At 38.1% G+C, this 21,666-nt stretch overlaps 1 protein-coding gene across 14 annotated transcripts in view; it reads right to left on the bottom strand.

Moving 5' to 3' along the window:
• LMNTD1 (lamin tail domain containing 1) overlaps positions 1–21,666 on the bottom strand; it is a 485,471-nt gene that overhangs the window by 248,056 nt on the left and 215,749 nt on the right. For 11 of the 14 annotated variants that reach the window (XM_058743304.1, XM_058743305.1, XM_058743303.1 and 8 more), the window contains one exon: positions 11,010–11,048. The exons of 2 other annotated variants lie outside the window; for them this stretch is intronic. The gene's annotated coding sequence lies outside the window, so the exon portion shown is untranslated. The remainder of the gene's footprint in view (positions 1–11,009; positions 11,049–21,666) is intronic. One more of the 14 variants, XM_058743307.1, reaches the window with a different exon arrangement.

Genomic DNA, 21,666 nt, shown 5'->3' with positions numbered 1-21,666 from the left:
TTTCTTAGTGATCTACACAAATTATGATAGCTGTTGTTTACACTGCTCAAAGACGCTGACCAGGTACACTAACCTCTTCACTTTGTAGACTTTCAGTCTAGATCTGTATTCCTCAACTTGGCCGCATATTACAGTAGAGAGTTTTTTAAATGCTGATAGCCAGGTTGAAACTAATATAACTCTATATGTTAATTATACTTCAATAATAAACAAACAAACTGATGGCTGAGTCTCACTCTTAGATTCTGCCTTAATTGATTAGAATGGGGATTGGTACAGATATATTTTAAAAGTTCCCTGGTTGAATTTAATGTGCAGCCAGAAATTAAACCTGTAAGTCTAAGAAATAAGCCTTGCAGGGCCCTGAGGAACTATAATGTTGGAAATTACTTTTATCTTCCATATTTACACTTTATCTTAGCATGGCTTGATCCAGTAATTTTGATTCTGAAACAGTAACAGAATGCCTGCAGTCTGGTAGACACTGCATTTTACTAGCAATATGGAGCTGAACATATCTCCCACCTTCATGTAGCTTTGGGTATAAGTATAATAAAGGGCAAGACAGACATTGAACAGAAAGTCACAAATGCAAAGAGTGATCACAACAGACCTTCACATCTATAGGAAAAGTCATTCCTCTTCACTCTGCCTCTAGAACTTGGGTATAATGAGGGATATACTTGGTAAGTATGCATGGGGTGTTTGAATGATGTCAAGATACAAAAACTACTGAGTGTGACGGATAAAGGAAATCATTTCAGTTAATAAATTCTCCCTTTCAATGAAAGTGCATTAGCAAAGATTCTTTCTAACCTTAGTGTGAAATGCTTTAATGAGACCTTTATTTCTTCTTATCACTTATCTACTTATACAGGTAACTTGCATAAAAGGGATGATAGGACATCTGACTGACAGAATGATATTTGTCCTTAGGAGTTTGTGGATACCAGAAATCAATGATTGTCTGGAAGAAGAAGAAAAGCTGAAGGAGGTGAGAGGGGAATTCACCATCTGCTCCTTGATCTTACCTAACTTAGTGTCTTTACACCATTACTTAGAAGGCTCTCCTCCCAATCTTTGTGCAGCTGGCCCCTCTTGCCATTCAGATCTCAGCTTAAACATCACTATATTAAAATGTATCTGAAATTTGTTTTAATCAGGAATTGCAGAACACAGAGACATGGAAATAACGATCATGAAGAAAGAAGATTTTTATATTCATAGGTCCTTAGAAATAGGAGGCACGGCACACAGGGGAAGCACCAAGGTCAGTCAAGAAGCAGAAGGGTGAGGAGAAAGTATGGACCTAAGCATTTGTTATCACTGTCATAGGAAGAATGGGCAAGATAGTGTGGACAGCTGAATAAGTTTAGGATTGGACAGTCTGAATAATTTTAGCAGTCTTTGGGCTATAGGCATGGTTCCTAGTTGTCTGGTACCTGGTCTTGATTCATTTAGAACAAGGAAATAGTGTCCTGGACTGCAGGACCCTGATAAAAGGAAATGATGAACATACGGACTCGGGATTGGTTGGCTGACATATCAAGAGCATCTGCTATCTCCAGGAATTAGTTCTTTCCAGGATTTGCAAGTCCTCAAGATGCCAAAACATCATAAAACACAGAAAATAAAAAGCATGAATATTATAATAGTCTCCTCAAATAGGCTTTCCCTGATCTCCCAAATTGAAGTGATTAGCAGTTACACTTTATTCATCATTCTGCTTTAATTCCCCCAAAATACTTCTTCTCTGATATTTTTCTATTTCTATAATGGCTTGTTTATTTTCTCCTCCCATTAAAAGAAGAACACTGCTCATCTTGAGAACATGTAAAATATTCATTCAATATTTGTTGAATTAAATGTGTGCTTTCTTTTCTTCTTAGACTTCCCATTTCCACTTCCTCTTCATTGCAGGTGTTATAAGAATCAGCACAAATTTAACACAACAATCATGAGCTTTCTCTATTTCCAGTACCTTCAGAACATTGTTCCTATAGAGCCACAAAGGTTAATGGTGTAAGGGTATGAGAGAAACGAGACAGAAACTTTCACAGATCATAGAAGGCAGAGACTGATGGGTCTGTTGATGGCAAAGGGAAGGAAGGGATGGTAAGAGAAAAGTTGGCAGTCATGTGGTGTCATTTGAAAATTTTTATTTTATTTAAATTTAACTTTATCCATTCATTTTTATTCAAAAACTCCTTATTGATAAGCTGCCTCATGCCAGGAAACAAAAAATTCTCTAATTCATCCAGAAAAAAAAAAAAAATCATTAAGCTGCTTCTCTATACGCTCTGTGCTGAACATAGAAGAATATTGTTTGGGTCTCACATTAAAAGAAAGAAATAGGGGCACCTGTGTGGCTCACTTGGTTAAGCATCTGACTCTTGGTTTTGACTCAGGTCATGATCTCATAGTTCGAGAGTTTGAGCCCCATGTCGGGCTCCACACTGACAGCACAGAACGTGCTTGGGATTTTCTTTCTCACCTCTCTCTCTGCCTCTCTTTCTCTCAAAAATAAATTTAAAAAAATAAAATAAAATAAAGAAATAGAAAACTAAAGATAGTCCCAGAAGGCACAGAATGTATTCAAATACACTTAAGACAGCTACAAATGTCAAAAAGACATATTCGCAAATGGACTCAATATTAAAAAAATGAAGTTTGTAGCAGCGCTTTCAACAATAGCCAAATTATGGAAGGAGCCTAAGTGTCCATCAACTGATGAATGAAGACAATGTGGTTTATATGTACAATGGAATACTACTTGGCAAAGAGAAAGAATGAAATCATGCTGCTTGCAGCAATGTGGATGCAACTGGAGGGTATTATACTAAGTGAAATAAGTCAGTCAGAGAAAGACAGAGATCATATGTTTTCACTCATATGTGGATCTTGAGAAACTTAACAGAAGACCATGAGGGAAGGGAAGGAGAAAAAAAATAGTTACCAACAGAGAGGGAGGGAGGCAAACCATAAGAGACTCTTAAATACAGAGAACAAACTGAGGGTTGATGGGGGGTGGGAGAGAGGGGGAAATGGGTGATGGGCATTGAGGAGGGCACTCGTTGGGATGAACACTGTGTGTTGTATGTTAGCCAGTTTAACAATGAATTATATTTAAAAAAAGACACACAGACAAAAATTAAGCTTTTGAGTTTTCCTCCCTGCTACATAGAACATCCAATATCTATTTGTTGAATGAATGAATTACATAGGAAAAGGAACAAAGGTTTGACCAGCATAAAATCCTTGTAGAGCTAAACACCTTTTACTTAGTTAATAAATATTGGGATTAACATTACAAAAACACAGTGGTTCAGTTTCTCTTATTTGTTTTTAGTGGTAAAAAAGCAAATGATTAAGAAAGTTATAGAACTTGGCTAAGGCTCCCAATACATTCACAGTTAATTTTTAGAATAATACAAATTACATAAATTAGAGTCTTCACATTCAGCAACTATATAAATAGGTCTAAATTCCCTGGAGAGTAAGATAAATGTTGTTATGTTTCACTGTGCATGTGTGTATGATTGGCTGTATAACAGATGCTGAGAAAAATGATATCCAGAAAAAGAGAATTGAACAATAGTTGTACAAACATCAGTAATACAAAGAAAGTAAAGGGAGAGGAAAAAGAGAAGCCCCAGTTTACAAACACAGCCAGTCTAGATGAATGGCCTCAAAGGGACTCACTCTAGTCAAGATGCACAGATCTGCTTCTAATAGGCCCCTTGGATACTGAGAGCAGGCCTCTGATGTATGAGCTGATGCATCTTTATTTGCATATTAAATACATAAATAACCAGCAGTGCACAGAAGAGATAGGGGAACAAATAGGAACACGGCATTGAAGGGCATATTCATCTAGTTAAAAACTCACTGGAACACAACCAGACTCGAGAGCATACAGACTCATCTTTTTGTAACAAGGACTGAATCCAAAACAAGAGTGATACACGGTCCTCACCTGCCCAACACAGCATATGGGGCTAGAAGACAACTTGCAAATCATTTGTGTGACTCTCTCTTTCACTCACAGAAAATTAAACTAAGGCAGGCCAGACTGACTCTGATAACATTAAAGCATAAGTTACGAACCATGCTATAGCATATAAAGGATGAATGAGACATGACACTATTAACGGACTTTGCCATTTATAGGGAAAGGGGAACAAATGAATAGTGAAATTCTATAGAACACAATGAGTTAAAAGATCCAGGTTTGTACTGCAGAAGCCCAAAGGAGGGGTAGCAGAGATGTAGACTATGGGGGAAGGAGGTTGTCTAGTACTGGGCCACAGGTAGTATAAATTCAATCTAAGACAGCTTAATTTTCTCTCCCCGCCCCTGTTCACGGGGAAGGTTCACTTTATGTATTTGTTAGTTCACTCTATGCATTGCTTCTGTCTACATTATGCTCCCGTTATAATTACTAATCTGGTGCCAGGTTGCCTATTTTATGACTAACTCAGAAACCCCATGGAAAGCCACCCTTAAAAATTTCTCAAGATTCTATGTAGGATCTGCCATGGGGTAACAGCATTTTCCATCCAGTTTCTAGGGCAGTTCTGGCTGAGCCCCTTCCTCCAGTTCATCTTGAAATGAGATTAGGCCCAGCCTTTCTCTTAGGTAGGTGAGTGATTTTCTTCTCTGTTTATAAAAAATAAAACAGAGTCATGGTTTTATAACAACATTTATTCACTCAAAGTTCAAGCATTAACTGAGCCAAGTCCTGTATGAGTTTAAAGGTGTTCTGATCACCAATTCTGGTGTGTGTTTGTGGGAGGTTTCCCCCACCAACAAGCAATTCTTGGACATCAGCTAGGTGTCTACAATTCAACTCAATTCTGACACTATCAACTGGAGATAGTATCAGACTCCCCTGGTTAGTGGTTAGTGTTCAGTCCTATAAGACTGCCCTCCACCTGCCCCCACTTCAGATGTCAATTTAAAACTCAGATTCTCATCTAGACTTCTAACCAACCAGCTATAGAATAGAAGTCCCCTGGGGCACCTGCGTGGGTCAGTCAGTTAAGTGTCTGACTTTGGCTCAGGTCATGATCTCATGGGTTTGAGCCCTATGTCGGGCTCTATGCTGACAGCTCAGAGCCTGGAGCCTGTTTCGGATTCTGTGTCTCCCTCTCTCTCTGCCCTTTCCCTGCTCACACTCTGTCTCTATCTCTCAAAAATAAATAAATGTTAAAAAGAATAGAGATCCCAAAGACCCCCTCTTTGAGTTCAAATAATGTGCTAGAGTGGCTCACAGGACTTAGGGAAACATTTTACCTACTAGATTACCTACTGGTTTATTATAAAAGGATATAACTCATGAATAGTCAGATGGAACTGATGTATAGGGCAAGGTTGTTGGAAAGGGTACAGAGTTTGCATGCCCTCTCCGAGTGTGTCACTCTCCCCCTATTATCACACATTTACCAACCCAGAAGCTCTCTGAACCCTATACTCTCGGGTTTTTGTGAAGGCTTCATTCTATAGTCATGATTGACTAAATCACTGGCCACTAATGATTAAACTCAATCTACAGTCCCTTTCTCCCCCAGAAGTGAAGAAGGTGGGACTGAAAGTTCCAACCCTTTAATCACATGATTGGTTTCTCAGGCAACCATCCTTAATAGCTTTCTAAAGCCACACATTGACATAACAAAAGACGCCTTATTGCTCTCATCACTTAGGAAATTCCAATGGTTTCAGGAGCTCTGTGCCAGAAGGACAAAGACTAAAGTTTACTTATAAATCACAGTATCAGTAGGGTAGAAGGGTGGGGGTAGATACAGCAACACACAGGACAGGCAAGTTCTGTCATCCGGGGAGGACTTTCGTGGGAAGTGGCCTTACCTAGTGGTTCAGATTAGACACTGCAGCCACACTACCTAGGCTTGAATCCTGGCTTCTTCTCTGTGACACTAGGTAAATTTCATCATTTCTCTAAACTCAGTTTCTTTGTCCATAATAATAATACCTATTTCATAAGATAACTGTAAAGATTTTTTAAAAATTAATCAATGTAAAGCATTTAGAAAAATGTTAGGCTCATGATAAGTCTAGTAACTATTATTATTATTATTATTATTATTTATTATAATTATTTTTGAAAGAAAGAAAATTAGCAATTAAACCAGCAAAGTAACATTAGATAATGATAAGTATTGTAAAGGAAATAGAACAGGATTACGAAAGAGAAAGTGATTGCGAAAGTTACTTTACTTTGTGTCATTAAGGAAGGCCTCCCAGAGATGTGGCATTTAGCTGAGCCAACCAGATCAGGAAACAGCATTCCAGGTAAAAGGAACTGTGGTGCAAAGGCCTTAAGGCAGGATAAAGCTTAAAACATTCCAAAAAGAACAGGCAGGCAGTACGGCTAACAGAGGGGAAGAATAAAAGGTGATGAAGTCAAAGAGGTAGACATAGGCCAAATCACAAAAGTCTGATAAGGACTAGAAATAGGTTCTTGTTTCTCTCAGTGGATGGACCTTACACAGAGCACACAGCCTTACTAGGCACAGGTAGGTATTAGACAAGGGAGGTTAAATGCCACTTTCTATTTTCCCAACCCTCAGGGGATGAGAAAAGAGATATTCCCCAGGCAAAAAAGGGATTCAAAGGGTAAAGCTTCTCACCACTCCAAGTGGGGTACAAGCAGAGAGGGAGAAGGTATTGCTATAAGGGAGGGCTGAAAATTCTCCAAGAGACTAGACTGAGTGAGGGTCCACAGTCCACCAGTGAGCCTACATGTAATAGCCACAGTGCAGCCTGGACAGTAGCCTGTTGACTCAGGCTGTGCTGGAGAGCTGGCTGAATCCCTCCATGAAGAAGGCAGGGCTCAGGGGCAGAATTGCTCACATATGAGTAACTCACTGCTTCTTTTGAAATATGGCTAAAACCAGTCAAACTAAATTTGAACTTCAGTATTACACTCAAACTGCCTCAAGCATTGTATTTAAGGCTTATGGACTTTGATTAATTTAGGAGGTGAGACTCCCACCTCTAGAAAAGGTTTATTACCATGTAGTATTTATAATATTTACTTAGGGGAAGGATGCTCCAGATCCCATAAGCACGGTAATTATATAATTTATCAACTAGGTCAGGACACTTTGGAGAATGAAAGGAGGTGATATTAATAATAATCTTAGAACAACAGTATAAGCTAAGACTATCTTGGACAATTTAGGACTCTCTAAGACAAAGACCAAGGGAAGGACTTGAAATTTTATTTAAATGAGGTGGGAATCAGTGGGTTTAATTGGGGGAATTACATGGTCTCATTTATATTTTCTAAAGATCTCTCTGACTTCTGTGTGAAGACTGGATTGTAGGGGCCCAAGAAGTAGAGAACATTTTAGAAGGGTTTTGCAATGGTCTAGGCGAGAGATGATAGGGGTCTAAACAAGGGTGGGGCAGGGAAGATGGACAGAACTAGTATAATAAATACTTTTGAGGTAGAGCACACAGAACTTACCAATGGATTAAAGTCTGAGGAGGAAGGAGGCTAGGCCCCAATAGCATGAGTTAACAGATGAAATTGACATTTACTGAGATGCAGGATTTTTTTTATGTCAGCAAAACTGTGTGTCATATCTTTAGCTTGATTGGGTGCAAGTAAATAACAATAACAACAGTAATAACCAACTTCTTCTGATTGCTTATGTCAGATACTAAGCACTTAACATGTACTGATTTAATCCTCATAACAACCTATGAGGTAGATATGATCATTTTCAACATTTTACAAATGAATCAGCTATAGCACAGAGAGATTAAGTAACTTAAGTCACACAGCCAGTACATCATAGAGACAGCATTGGGTTTTATTGCTTTGGGAGCTCTGATTCCAGATGCTGCCTCTTAACCCCATGCCATACTGCCTGTCTGTTTGACCCCAAGATTTCTAATTCTAATCATTGGCTTCCTTAGTGGCTTGCTGTTTTAAACAAGGGTCTGAAGTGATAGAGTATGAGTTGGCTCACCTCCAAAATACTCATTGAGTTTGGAACACATGCATGCCCCCCTTCCCCAAAGATACTCAGAAAGAAAGTCACTGAAATCAGAAGGTCATGCACTCATCCTAAATGGGACTGTGATTCCACAGAGTAAGCAAACTGTATGTATTGTAATTTATGAACTAGGAGGAGGCATGTTATATTCCTCTACCTCATTTTACTCATTTGAAATAATGGGAAGTACTTTGCATTAATTATCCGGGAGGGAGCCCTGTATGTACCATAGTTTAAAAAGACTGTTCTGGAGTCAGATTCCTGGGTTCAGATTCTAGCTCACCACTTGTTAGCTAGGTGAGTTTGGTATATTACTTAACCCCATTATGTCTGTTTCCCCATCAGTAAAGTGGGAACAATAACACTATGCCAGAGACTGCCTAGTGTTTCAACAAGTCCCTCTCCTTCTGGCCAAAGAGCTAGACTGTATTTCCCAGCTTCTCTTATAGTCTAATGTAGCCAGATGATGCTGGCTATTGGGAAAGGGGAGGAGTGATGGATGCCACCTTCAGCTCTGGTGCATATAAGCCTTCCAAGGTACACTCTATGCTCTCTCTTTCCTGACTGCTGAGTGAATACAGAGAATTTAGAAGAGGACTCTGGGCCCCCAGAGGACTGTAGAGCCACAGACTAGAAGGTGTTTGAGTCTCTGAATGACCTCATGGAAGACCTCCTGCTAGATAGGACTATTCACTTTGGACTTTGTATAAACCAGAGTAAGCACTTACTGTGTGAAACTAGTGAGGTTGGGGGTTTGTTTATTAGAGCAACTTGAATTACTTACCTGAATATATATATATATATATGTATGTATACACACACACACACACACACACACACACACACACACACACACATACCTCATAGGGTTACTTAAAGCACTAAAGTATCTACAAGGGAGCGGTGTAAATGTGCTCTCAGGACGTTCAAGAAAAAGTATCTCCATCATTCTTTTTCTAAACTCTTTGTCACAGCAAGAGGATGATGTAGACCTCATCTGAAATCGAAATCATGGTTCTCCATGTAAGGCATCTTTTTGTGACTGACAGCCCAGTCTATTTGTACACAAAAATAGGTGTAAGTAGATTATATAAAATGAGCAAAATAGCAAGGAGGTGAGCAAATGTGACTAGGCCCATTGTGTTTCTTTTGGGTAGAGTCAGGCTTACCGGTAGCACCCTGCAACTCCTACTGGAAGTGGGCAGAACAGATTTTAAATATAATTGATTATATCATATAGAATCTTACATGTATGTTTAGAAACAGAAATCATTCTTGAGGGATGCTTAGATTTTCCTTTGAAAATCTTTTATTAGTAAAGTCAAAGTCCCAGAAAAACTTCAGAGATTCAAGAGAACATTCAGCAAGTGGTCAGTTAGAGTTCCACTCAACTGGAATATTTTGCACAAAATGAAGACTTAAGTGACTTGATAACTGCCTTGTAGATTTACTTACTTCTACCTGCCCTGACAAGTTTTCTTTAGACTCTTACTGGCAAATACATCTCTTGAAATTTGATTTTGATTTTTTTCCAGTTCACCTTCAGGCTGTTAAGATGTTGTACTCCATCATCCCCATTCACCATCTCTTATCTCTAACATATCACAAATCTTATTGTATGATACAGCACTGTCAGCAGATACACTGCTTAGGTGACACAAAGAATACTTCATGGATGTCTAAAGTGGCCTTGTAGATAAATAAGTCTTATCAGCTCAAAGATATTCATTTACCCACAGACATGTCTCATCACTGGAAATTTTCCAATGTATCAAAGTGTGTCTGAGACAGTAAGCACCAAAACAAAAAACCCATTACAAAAGCTTGTAACAATCATACTGATATAATCCTAAGGAAGCCTTGGTCACTTGGCTCAGTCCCAGAGGGCTGTTAAATTCAGAGATATGTAATCCAGACAGGACATCCAATGTTTATATGCATATTTCAACATCTTTAAAGAGGAAACATTACATAAACAACAAAACTTATTAAAATCCTTTCTTTTCCTATTTTATTATGCCCCAAGGCCCTGGAAGCCACTTTCTTTCCTTCCCTAGAAATTGCTTATGCTTCCACATCATTCTGTCATCCAGATTTCTTTGTTTATATAATTTCTTTCTTTATGTAATTTCTTCACAGAGCCCCCTAGCAAAAGATGTGCCTTGCTACAGACCTCTAGACACTAGTTCTCTTCTGGGCTCTTCTTTTCTGTAAAAAATCCATCTGCTTTGGTTTGGGCCTTTCTGTCTAATCCTCATTCCATCAATTTTGCATCATAAAAGCCTAAAGAATTGCCTGGAATTGGTGGAAACTTCCTCTATATTCAGGGAAAGATAGGGAATTGAGCAGGCCAAACCACAACCTTCCTCATATGTTAATTACTTTTGTCCTATCACACCTATTAAGAATTAGACGGTGGAACAATGTCCTAAAAGTGTACGTGTTGCCTGTATAGGTTCATTTCCAAAAAGCCTTCCAATTCAAAAGGAATGCTTTGGAGAAAACAGAGACAGCCATTTGCTTCTGGTAAATGATTCAAGAAGTCCAACATGATAGCACCATCTCTCAAAGGCTTCGCACAGCTGAGCCTTAGGTAACATAAAAAGTCTCCGTCTGTCGCCTAGTAAAAGAAGAATAGCTTATTCTCCTACTGGGACTAAATTAAAAGATGTGGCTGTTTCATCATATTTAGCAGCATTCCTATAATGCACAAAAGCTTCTGTGGCACTGATTAAAGGAGAAAATATCATCTGGCTGGTAGAAAGGATCTGTAACTAAAACAAAAGTATTCTCACCCTTGACTAAACATTTACTGTCAACAATCTGTCTTCTGTATGTGCCCAGGAAAACAACACTCCCAAACACACACACATAAACACAAATGTTCTAGTCACAATAAATCTGCTCTAAGAAACAATTACCTAGGAATAATTCTTTGCCTTTTAAGCTAAATGCTTTATAAATGAACATCAGGATTAAACATACCTCCTCTAAGTAGTGGAGGTCCACAGGTCACTTATGCTGCTGGTTTTCAAAAGATAAAAAAAAAAAAAAAAGAAAAAGAAAGAGGGATTATTTTCTTAGCTCTTATTATGGTCATTATGTTGATCATTATTTCCACAAATAGATTTCATTAATCCAAAATTAACTGTCTAGAATCTCTACCCTAGGCTTCAATTTAGGGAAGGGCATAGGCCTGATATTCTTTGTGCATGTGTAACATCCTTGCTGTGGGCAAGGAATCTCTCTGCACCTTGATCTTCAAAAACTAGAATGAGTTCGTCTAACATAGGCATTAATTATAACACAACTTCTCTTTCTTGGATTTTACATCTTAATTTAAGTGAGATCCAAACGTTGGGAAACTTTGGATAAAAGACTTCTGTCTTTCTTGTGATAATATAAATATTTCTTTAAACTATAGACAAAGCATTTTTATTTTGCTTCCTAAGCTGTTAATACCTCCAAAAGGAAGAAATACCAATCTAAAATATGTTAACATTATTTATACAATGTTATATGTCAATGATATTTCAATAAAGCTAGAAAAAATACGTTAATGTTTTTCCTATTCAGGAAACTGTTACTATAATTTATAATTATAATTATTTCAGTTTAAGTCTTACACATTTTTGAAATGTTTCCTTTGTGAAATAACTTAGGAAAGAAACAGAAAAGACTATGATAAATGCATTTAATAAATATTACTCTAGTTTTCTTATTTTCCAATTGGCTTGAAACAGTATTCCAAATCTCATTCATTCCTATTAATATTAACTATCCTTATGTAAAGTGGGGAACTTGTTTGTACAGGAAAAAAAGAAAAATCTAATTAGATGTTATACTTAGTAATTTCTTAATCTTGAGGTTTGCTACTCTGTATTCTTCTATTTCATATACCATTTAAAATTTCTCAGTATTTTTTATGGGTCTTTTAAATCACATTGTTTTATTTTTGTATCTTAGAAAGGAAGGCTTTTACCAATTTAATTTGTTATTTATTGTCCCAGCATGGCAAAATCACACCTACAGATGCTTATTAAAATTATCTAAAGATAAATCACAAACCTTACATTCTGTTCACATTGTAATGAAATGAATATAAAAGCAAAATTGGGTTTTCCTTCTAAGTCCTATATTTGGAGTGGAGCAAGGCTCACATTAGAATAATGGAGACAGTCTGGAGCCTCACACTGTAAAGAAGAGGGAGGTTTGGAAGCAATCCCAAAGGAAAATGATAAACATGTTCAATTATTGAAAAATACATCAGATGGGAAAAGCAACTGCTCTTGCTTAGCTTAGAAAAGGGAGCGTTTGTTCACACATGGTTCCCCAGCATATGAAGTGCTGTTATTAAGAGGAAGATAATTAGCTCTTCTCTCTATCTCTCTAATTAAAACAGATGCACAAAAATATTTGTAGGAAGCAATTATGTATAAAATTTTTAAAACTGTATGTTTGGACCAAAAGCTGAGTTAGATTAGATGTGTCATGAAGAAAGGTAGGAAATAAAGCTGGCCTTATGAAAAATCATCAAACAAGAGGCTTATTTCTATTCTCTGGCTTTTTGTCCTTCTATACCAACTCAGTAACCCTAATCTTCCCATTCTGTAAGGTACCAAAGACCCTTGTTATTTTTTTTCCCCCATCCCTATCAAATCTATCTCAATAAAAGATCTGTTAGGGGCACCAAGGTGGCTCAGTTGGTTGAGCATCCAACTCTTGGTTTCAGCTCAGGTAATGATCCCAGGGTCCTGGGATCAAACCCTGTGTTGGGCTCCCCACTGAGCATGGAGCATGCTTCTTGAGATACTCTCTCTCACCCTCTGCCCTTGTCCCCATCTTGCTCGCACACACACTCTCTCTTTATATATATATAGAGAGAGAGAGAACATAAAATAAAAATATATAAAAAAAGATCTAATAAAGTAATCCATATTATGGTAAGTAACTTAGATTATTAACGCTTAAACATATTAGTCCTCAGTTCAGCACAATAAATATTTTTGGAGTTCCACTGAGTATTAAGGTTTGTATTAGGTTCCTTGTATACTATTTCTGAGAGTCTAAATTGGTATAACCACTTTTAAATGCAATTTGACATTTTTAGTAAAGGTAAAGGTATATAAATTATAAACCAGTAATTCTACTCCTGCATGCATATCCAAAAGAAAAATCACGAGATTTACCATAATCCCTGAAACGCTGCTGCTACGCCATCAACGCGAACTTTTTCTGGGGTGGGTGGGCACCTGCCGCAGTCTCTGGACAGCGACAGCAGGACGGTGGAGCGAATGTTCCCGGGGTGGCCGGCACCCCCGCCATTGCTCAGGGAGACCCTCGCCCAGAGGGTTTGAGCAGGTCAAAGTGCAGCCCCTCAGAAGTGAGGGGTTGGAAAACAGCCCCATTTGAGGTAAAATTCGAGAGGGAGTTGCCACCTGGTAGTCTGAAGACTTGGTCACAGACTGTAGAAGTGGGAGTGGACGGAAGCCAGAGACAAAGGAAGGGTGCTTGATTGCCGGTCAGGAAGAGCACAGAGTTCTGAAACTAGAGCCGGGTAGCTGGGTGATGCCATTTTCGCCCCTCCGGCGCATGCACATACACGCCTACAAACGCCACAACAATCCCCCCAGTAAATTAAGCAGCGCCATCTAGTGGAGAACGGAGCCATTACACTAAGCCCCGCACAACTGGACCAACGCTGCTCTTGAGGAACACAATTCTCTCCGCCAGCTTAGTTTATGGATTATAAAGTGCTTCATAGTTTGACTTCTAGGGGAAACTGGATGTAATTTCAATCTTATTTCATTCTGTTTGCTGGTGCATCTATTTATTTTTTTCCCTTTTTCTTTTCTTATTCTTGAATACAGAAAGGGAAAAATTATTTTTATTTTTTGTTTTTATAAAAAAGATTTTTCTTTAATTTTTTTCTACTATATTTTTCACTTTTTGTAATTTTTAAAAATTCTATTCTACGTTCATCATTTCATTTTATTCTATTGTACTCATTTTTTTTCAAAATTTTAAACGATTTCCTTTGTTTTTCTTTCTTTTCTTTTCTTTTCTTTTCTTTTCTTTTTTCTTTCCTTTCCCTTTTTTTCTCTATTCTATCAAGAATAGAGATCAACAACCAGACCAAAACACACCTAGGATCTAGCATCTTTTATTTGATTTTTTAAATGTTGTTTTTAATTATGTATTTATTTATTTACTTAATTAATTTATTTTCTTCCTTCAAAATGACAAAACAAAGTAATTCACCCCAAAAGAAAGAACAGGAAGAAATGAAAGCCAGGGAATCAATCAACAGTTACAAGCAATATGTCTGAACCAGAATTTAGAATCATGATAATAAGAATACTATCTGGGGTTGAAAATAGGTTAGAATCCCTTCTTCTGAGATAAAAGAAGTAAAAGCTAGTCAGGAAGAAATTTAAAATGCTATAACTGAGCTGCAGTCTCGAAAGAATGCCATGGTGGCGAGGATGGGTGAAGCAAAGCAGCAAATCAGTGATATAGAGGACAAACTTATGGAGAATAATGAAGCAGAAAAAAAAAAAGGAGACTAAGGCAAAAGAGCACGATATAAGAATTAGAGAACTTAGTGACTTATAAAAAAGTAATAACATCAGAATCAGAATCATAGGGGTCCCAGAAGATGAAGAGAGAGAAAAAGGGGTAGAAGGTTTTTGTGAGCAAATCATAGTGGAAAATTTTCCTAACCTGGGGAAAGACACAGACATCAAAATCCAGGAAGCACAGAGAACTCCCATTAGATTCAAAAGAAACCAACCATCAACAAGGCACATCATAGTCAAATTCACAAAATACTCAGGCAAGGAAAGAATCACGAAAGCAGCAAGGGAACATAAGGCCTTAACCTACAAGGGAAGACAAATCAGGTTCACAGCAGACATATCCACAAAAACTTGGCAGGCCAGAAAGGAGTGGCAGGATATATTCAATATGCTAAATGGAAAAATATGCAGCCAAGAATTCTTTATCCAGCAAGGCTGTCATTCAAAATAAAAGAAGAGATAAAAAGTTTCCCAGACAAACAAAAGCTAAAGGAATTTGTGACCACTAAACCAGCCCTGCAAGGAATTTTAAGAGGGACTCTCTGAGGGGAGAAAAGATGAAAAGAAAAGAAAAAAAAAGACCAAAAGCAACAAAAACTAGAAAGGACCAGAGAACACCACCAACATAATGGCAATGAATTCATATCTTTCAGTACTAACTCTAAACGTCAATGGACTAAATACCCCAATCAAAAGACATAGGGTAAAAAAATGGATAAGAAAAAAAAAAAAAGACACATCTATATGCTATTTACAACAGACCCATTTTAGATCTAAAGACACATTCAGATAGAAAGTAAGGGGATGGAGAACCATCTATCATGCTAACAGTTGCCAAAAGAAAGCTGGAGTAGCCATACCTATGCCAGATAATCTATATTTGATAATAAAGACTGTAACAAGAGATAAAAAAGGCAGTATATCATAATTAAGGGGTCTACCCACCAAAAGGTCTAATAATTGTAAACAATTATGCTCCAAATGTAAAATAACTCAAATATATAAATCAATTAATCACAAATATAAAGAAACTCATTGATAATAATGCCACAATATTAAGGGGCTTCAACACCCTACTTACAGCAATGGAAAGATCATCTAAACAGAAAATCAACAAGTAAACAATCGCTTTGAATGGCTCACTGGACCAGATAGACTTAACAGATATGTACAGGACCATATTTTATCCTAAAACCAACAGAATACACATTCTTCTCGAGTGCACATGGAACATTCTCCAGAGTAGATCACATACTGGGACACAAATCAGCCCTCAGCAAGTACCAAAAGATCGAGATCATACTGTGCATAATTTCAGACCACAACACTATGAAACTCGAAATCAATCACAAGAAAAAATTTGGAAAGATAGCAGATACTTGGAGACTAAAGAACATCCTACTAAAGAACGAATGGGCTAACCAAGAAATTAAAGAGGAATTTAAAAGTACATGGAAATCATTGAAAATGATAACACCACAGCCCAAAACTTCTGGGATGCAGCAAAGGGAGTCATAAGAGGGAAGTATATAGCAATCTAGGCCTTCTTAAAGAAGGAAGAAAGTCTCATATACACAACCTAACTTTACACCTTAAAGAGCTGGAAAAAGAACGGCAAATAAAACCCAAGACCAGCAGAAGACAGAAAATAACAAAGATTAGAACAGAAATCAATGCTATTGAAACAAATAAAAAAAAAAACCAAACAAATAAACAAACAAACAAATATGCAGTAGAACAAATCAATGAAAGCAGGAGCTGGTTCTTTGAAAGAATTGACAAAATTGATAAACCCCTTGCCAGTATGTTCAAAAAGAAAAAGGAAAGGACTCAAATAAGTAAAATCAAGAATGAAAGAGGAAAGACTACAACCAACACTGCAGAAATATAAAGAATAATAAGAGAATATTATGAGCAATTATATGCCAATAAATGGGCAATCTGGAAGAAATGGACAAATTCCTAGAAACATATAAACTGCCAAAACTGAAACAAGAAGAAATAGAAAATTTGGACAGACCAATAACCAGTAAAGAAATCAAATTAGTAATCAAAAATCTCCCCAAAAACAAGAGTCCAGGGCTGGATGGATAGCTTTCCAGGGGAATTTTACCTAACATTTAAGGAAGAGTTAACACTTATTCTTTTGAAGCTGTTCCAAAATATAGAAATGGAAGGAAAACTTCCAAACTCTTTCTATGAAGCCAGCATTACCTTGATTCCAAAACCAGACAAAGATCCCACTAAAAAGGAGAACTACAGACTAATTTCCCTAATGAACACAGAGGCAAAAATCCTCAACAAGATATGAGCCAACTGGATTCAAGAATACATTAAAAGAATTATTCACCACGACCAAGGGACATTTATACTTGGGAGGCAGGGCTGGTTCACTACCTGCAAAATAATCAATGTGATACATCACTTCAATGAAAGAAAGGTCAAGAACCACATGATCCTCTCAATAGATGCAGAGAAAGCATTTGACAAAATACAGCATCCTTTCTTGATAAAAACTCTCAAAAAAGTAGGGATGGAAGGATCATACCTCAAGATCATAAAAGCCATATATGAAAGACCCACCATTAACATCCTGAATGGAGAAAACCTGAGAGCTTTCCCGCTAAAGTCAGGAACAAGACAGGGATGTCCACTCTCACCACTGTTACTCAACATAATACTGGAAGTCTTAGCCTTAGCAGTCAGACAACACAAAGGAATAAAAGGCATCCAAATCAGCCAGGAGGAGGTCAAACTTTCACTCTTCACAGATGACATGATACTTTATATGGAAAACCCAAAAGATTCCACCAAAAAACTGCTAGAACGGATCCGTGAATTCAGCAAAGTCACAGGATATAAAACCAATGCACAGAAATCCGTTACATTCCTAGACACCAATAATGAAGCAACAGAAAAAGAAATCAAGGGATTGATCCCATTTACAATTGCTACAATTTACTTTTTGATAATTTACTTTTAACACAAAATAATTGATGTAAAAAAATAAATAGGGGGTCCAGTTCAAAATGGTGATGTGAGATGATCGTAAACTCACCTCTTTCTATGCACATATGCACACACCAAATTTGTAGCTATATATGGAACAATTTCCTCTGAAAATAAACCCTAAAAAAACTAAGGGAGAGAGACCCCTTCACATTCGAAGCAGAAAGGAAAGGCTGAGACACATTCTTGCCATAAGCCCCAACACTGGTGTGGCAACCCACATTTGGGAACAGACTCAAAACCAGGAGCTTCTACCTGAGGAGTGAAGGGTTCATACCCCACATGAGGCACTCCAACTTTTGAGGCTCCACCTGAGAGACAAATCCCCAAAACACCTGGCTTGAAGACCATTGGGGCTTGTGCCCATGAGACCCACGTGGCTGTGGTGAGCTATGGAACAGCTTTTAAAGGGCTCACCCAGAGACTTACCTGCCCCAGGGCCCAGTGCAGAAAAAGCCTTTGAAAAGAGTTCACCTAGACTTTGTGTGAAAGAGTCTCATTTCCTAATTTTGAAGCACTGGTCTGAGGTGCAACAGCCTGCTGAGATACTCTTCAGGGACAGAGGCTGGTAGGTGACGTCTTCCTGCTCTTGCTCTGCCTTGCTAAAACCAGTAGGTACTATCTTCTTTTCCTCTTCTTTTTTTTTCCTTTTTTCCCTTATTTTTTTCTTCTTTTCTTTTCCGTTTCTTTTCTTCTTTTTCTTTTCTGTTTTCAGTGGGAACCATTGTTGTACTTCCCCTCTGCCTCTGTCCAAACAGTACTCACCATTTTTGCGTTCTCCTGCTGCTGCACACAAGAGTGTCAGTACCTCTCGAAGGGGAGCTTCTACCTACATCTGGAGACCCAGTTTTGCAGCTGCCATCCAGGGAACACCCTCTGATTGGCTGGCCCTGGAGACCAAGGTAAGCTTGCATTCCTGTGTCCCACAGGACTATAGCAATCAGAGATTCACTTCTTGGCAGAATATCACTCCCAGGGCACTGCAGACATAGCAGGCTGAAACACACACCGGTCTTCCTGAAAAAGAGGCCTATTTGCATCCAGGCACTCTGGCCTGAGGGGCAGGCTTCTGTTTTGGCACATCCAAGCCGGTGGATGCATCTTTGCACACTCTCTCTGCCTTGCTCCACTTTGCCTGTGTCTTCCAGGAGGAAGTTTATAGCCTTCTCTGGTGCCTTGATTTTTATGGCTCCTGCGCTACATTGCTTGGGTCTGACGGCCACTGGTACCTATGCTAGTAGGCCCCAGAGGACTATAACCAACAGAGAAATAATTCCTAAACAGTTACCACTCCCCAGGGCACATCAAAAGGCAATAGACCCAGAAGCTCAATCTTTCTATGACAGTGGCTTATTAGCTTATTGTTAGAGCTGCAGTTCGGACAGGGGGCAGGCTTCTAATTATACCTAAGGGCTAAGTATAAATTTTTCTCTCTGGAACATTGGTCACTCAAGTCAGTAAATAATAAGAAAGTGACACTGATTACTTCAAGTCAGAAAATGATAAACTTTAAAGTTTAGGAGATTTCAATCAGTGGTTCTCTTTTAATTTTATTAATATGTATAAATGTGGAGGAATTTGTGGTCCCTGTGTCCACAGCTAGGAAGCAGGAAGGACATATTGTGAGGTCTGGACTGTGGAGAAGTATGGAGATGGCAGATGCAAGAAAGCTCATGAGAATTTTTTTACTTCATTGGGAAAGTCAGAATATAAACCTCTATCAATTGGTCAACTGATCAACTCATTGATGTATATGTCAATGTACAAACGTGAAGTTGGTATTCATATGCAAGGAATAGCCACAGACATGTACTGACAGATAACAGTGGAAGATGCAACACAAATCTCTCATTTTTAATACCGAAATTTAAATCTAAATAAAGACGCTGCTTGAGTTAGTCTGGAATCTAATATCTAGCCTTTATCCTAAATATCTAATATTAAGAAGTCTGAGCTATTGGGGTGCCTGGGTGGCTCAGTCGGTTGAGTGTCCGACTTCAGCTCAGGTTGTGATCTCACGGTTCATGGGTTCAAGCCCCATGCTGGGCTCTGTGCTGACAGCACAGAGCCTGCTTCAGATCCTCTGTTCCCCTCTCTGCCCCTCCCTCACTTGTGCTCTCCCTGCCAAAAAAAAAATTAAAAAAGAAAGAAATCTGAGCTGTTATTCTAATGTTAATAACAGCAAAAGTTTTGAATGAGATATATAACAAGTGCTTAGTGCATTTTATATATATTCTCCTATTTAACCCTCAACATTTTCATAGCAGATAAATATTGCTATTATTCTCAGCATTTATTCAGCAAGGTCACAGAGCTGGCAAGTAGTAAATTATAGACTCAAATACATGACCTCTGGCCTCTCAGTTGCTTTTCTTCTCAGTTGTGCCATGCTGCCCCAGTAGCACTGAACTTCTACTTTAACAACCAACAGCCTGATTACATTCTGGTAAGCCTAATGTTTTCCTGTTTCCAGGTGGAATAATATGTACTATGTGTTTTCTAGGGAAAGAATAGTGGTGTTGAGGAAGAGACACCTCTGCCTTCTGAGAAACTGCTTAGAAATTTTCCAGACCATGTTATGGAAATAGCTTAACCTCAGACCCAAGACATTGAGGTGAGCCAGGATGGAGTGTTCTCTGAGAGGAAAGGGTCAAGTAAATATTTCATCCCTTAGATACAGTCATTGTCCTTTTTGTGTCCTTTGGCCTGAGAGAGCACAGAACAATGAGGTCAGCCAAACAGATGTGAGGGCAAAGCTTACCATGTGCTAGCTTTCTCCAGACACTATAATGAACATCAAAGACAGCTTTGAAGTTCAAAAGGAAAAGTTATTTAGACTGCCTGAGGGTCTGTTAACCTGTGAAGAGCACTACTTCCTTGACAGTAATGCTACGTTTTGAAGCGGGGAGTAAAGAGTATAAAGAGACAAATTATTGAGAAAACTGACATCTCAGCTTCTTAGCTTCACTGATCATCCCACAAAACAGTAAACTCCATGAAGACAGCCAGTTCTTTACTATCTACCCAATGCCTAGTTCAGAGCAGGTAGTATATAGATAATAATTATCCATATGTTCAATTGTGTTTATTAATACAGATTGAGTGAATGATTGATAGAGCATATACTATGTGCTTCTGTTATAAGTGCTAGAAACACATAAGTGGATGAACCAAATTCCCTGTTAATGAAATTAACAAGTCAATGTAAATATATATTATGTTAGGTGGTATAAGTGCTAATAAGAAAAATAAAACAGAGTAAGAAGAAAGAGAATAAACATAACAGAGTGAGGAACTAGATAAAGATAAGACTGTGATGAATAAAGATGTCTCTACTAAGGGGCATTTAAACAAAGAGCTCTGAAGGAATTGAAGGAGTGACCGTGTAGATATGGAACAACATCTAACATAATTAATGATTTTAATTTCATAATCTCAATGCCTCCAGCCCTTACTTGCTTGGGTGTAGGATGTCCAGGGTCTCCCTTCTGGGACTATCTAGGAACCTAGGTGCAGTGTCACATGTTCTTGAATTAGACTTGGTAACTGGCTTAAAAGTCTGCTCCATACATGTAACCACATAGTATTGGTTTTTATATCACCTAGTGAGTACATTTCCTTTTCTGCTTGCTGGTCATTTTCCTAAAAGGTAAATAGTAAGAGACTATTTTCCATTTCTCACATCTAAGGGAGCTTTTATGACATTACATATAATTGAAAATAAATTTGAAGTTTTGACTTCAATTTGAACTCTTTAAATCTGTCCTGAAGGAGTACTAAAGAAGTTTTAAGTCATATATTTAATCATGTGGACAATTCAAGTATTGGACAATACATATTGGCTGCTATTGACCAGACATTTAATTTATGTGCTGATTTTTATAAAACCTCACTCTAAAGGCCAGAAGTACAATGTCCCAGGACACGACAGTAATAGTAATAATAGTAATAGTTGGAGCCGGCAGAGGAGCAGCCAACCTGGAGAATCCATAGGCATGTGGTCAAGTTCTACATGACTTTCCCAGAAACAATGCATTCATGTGTATGATCAATCT

The sequence above is a fragment of the Neofelis nebulosa genome, chromosome 8 (genome assembly GCF_028018385.1).
Source record: "Neofelis nebulosa isolate mNeoNeb1 chromosome 8, mNeoNeb1.pri, whole genome shotgun sequence".
In the NCBI taxonomy this organism is placed as follows: domain Eukaryota; kingdom Metazoa; phylum Chordata; class Mammalia; order Carnivora; family Felidae; genus Neofelis; species Neofelis nebulosa.
This window is presented reverse-complemented; position numbering and strand designations above follow the sequence as displayed.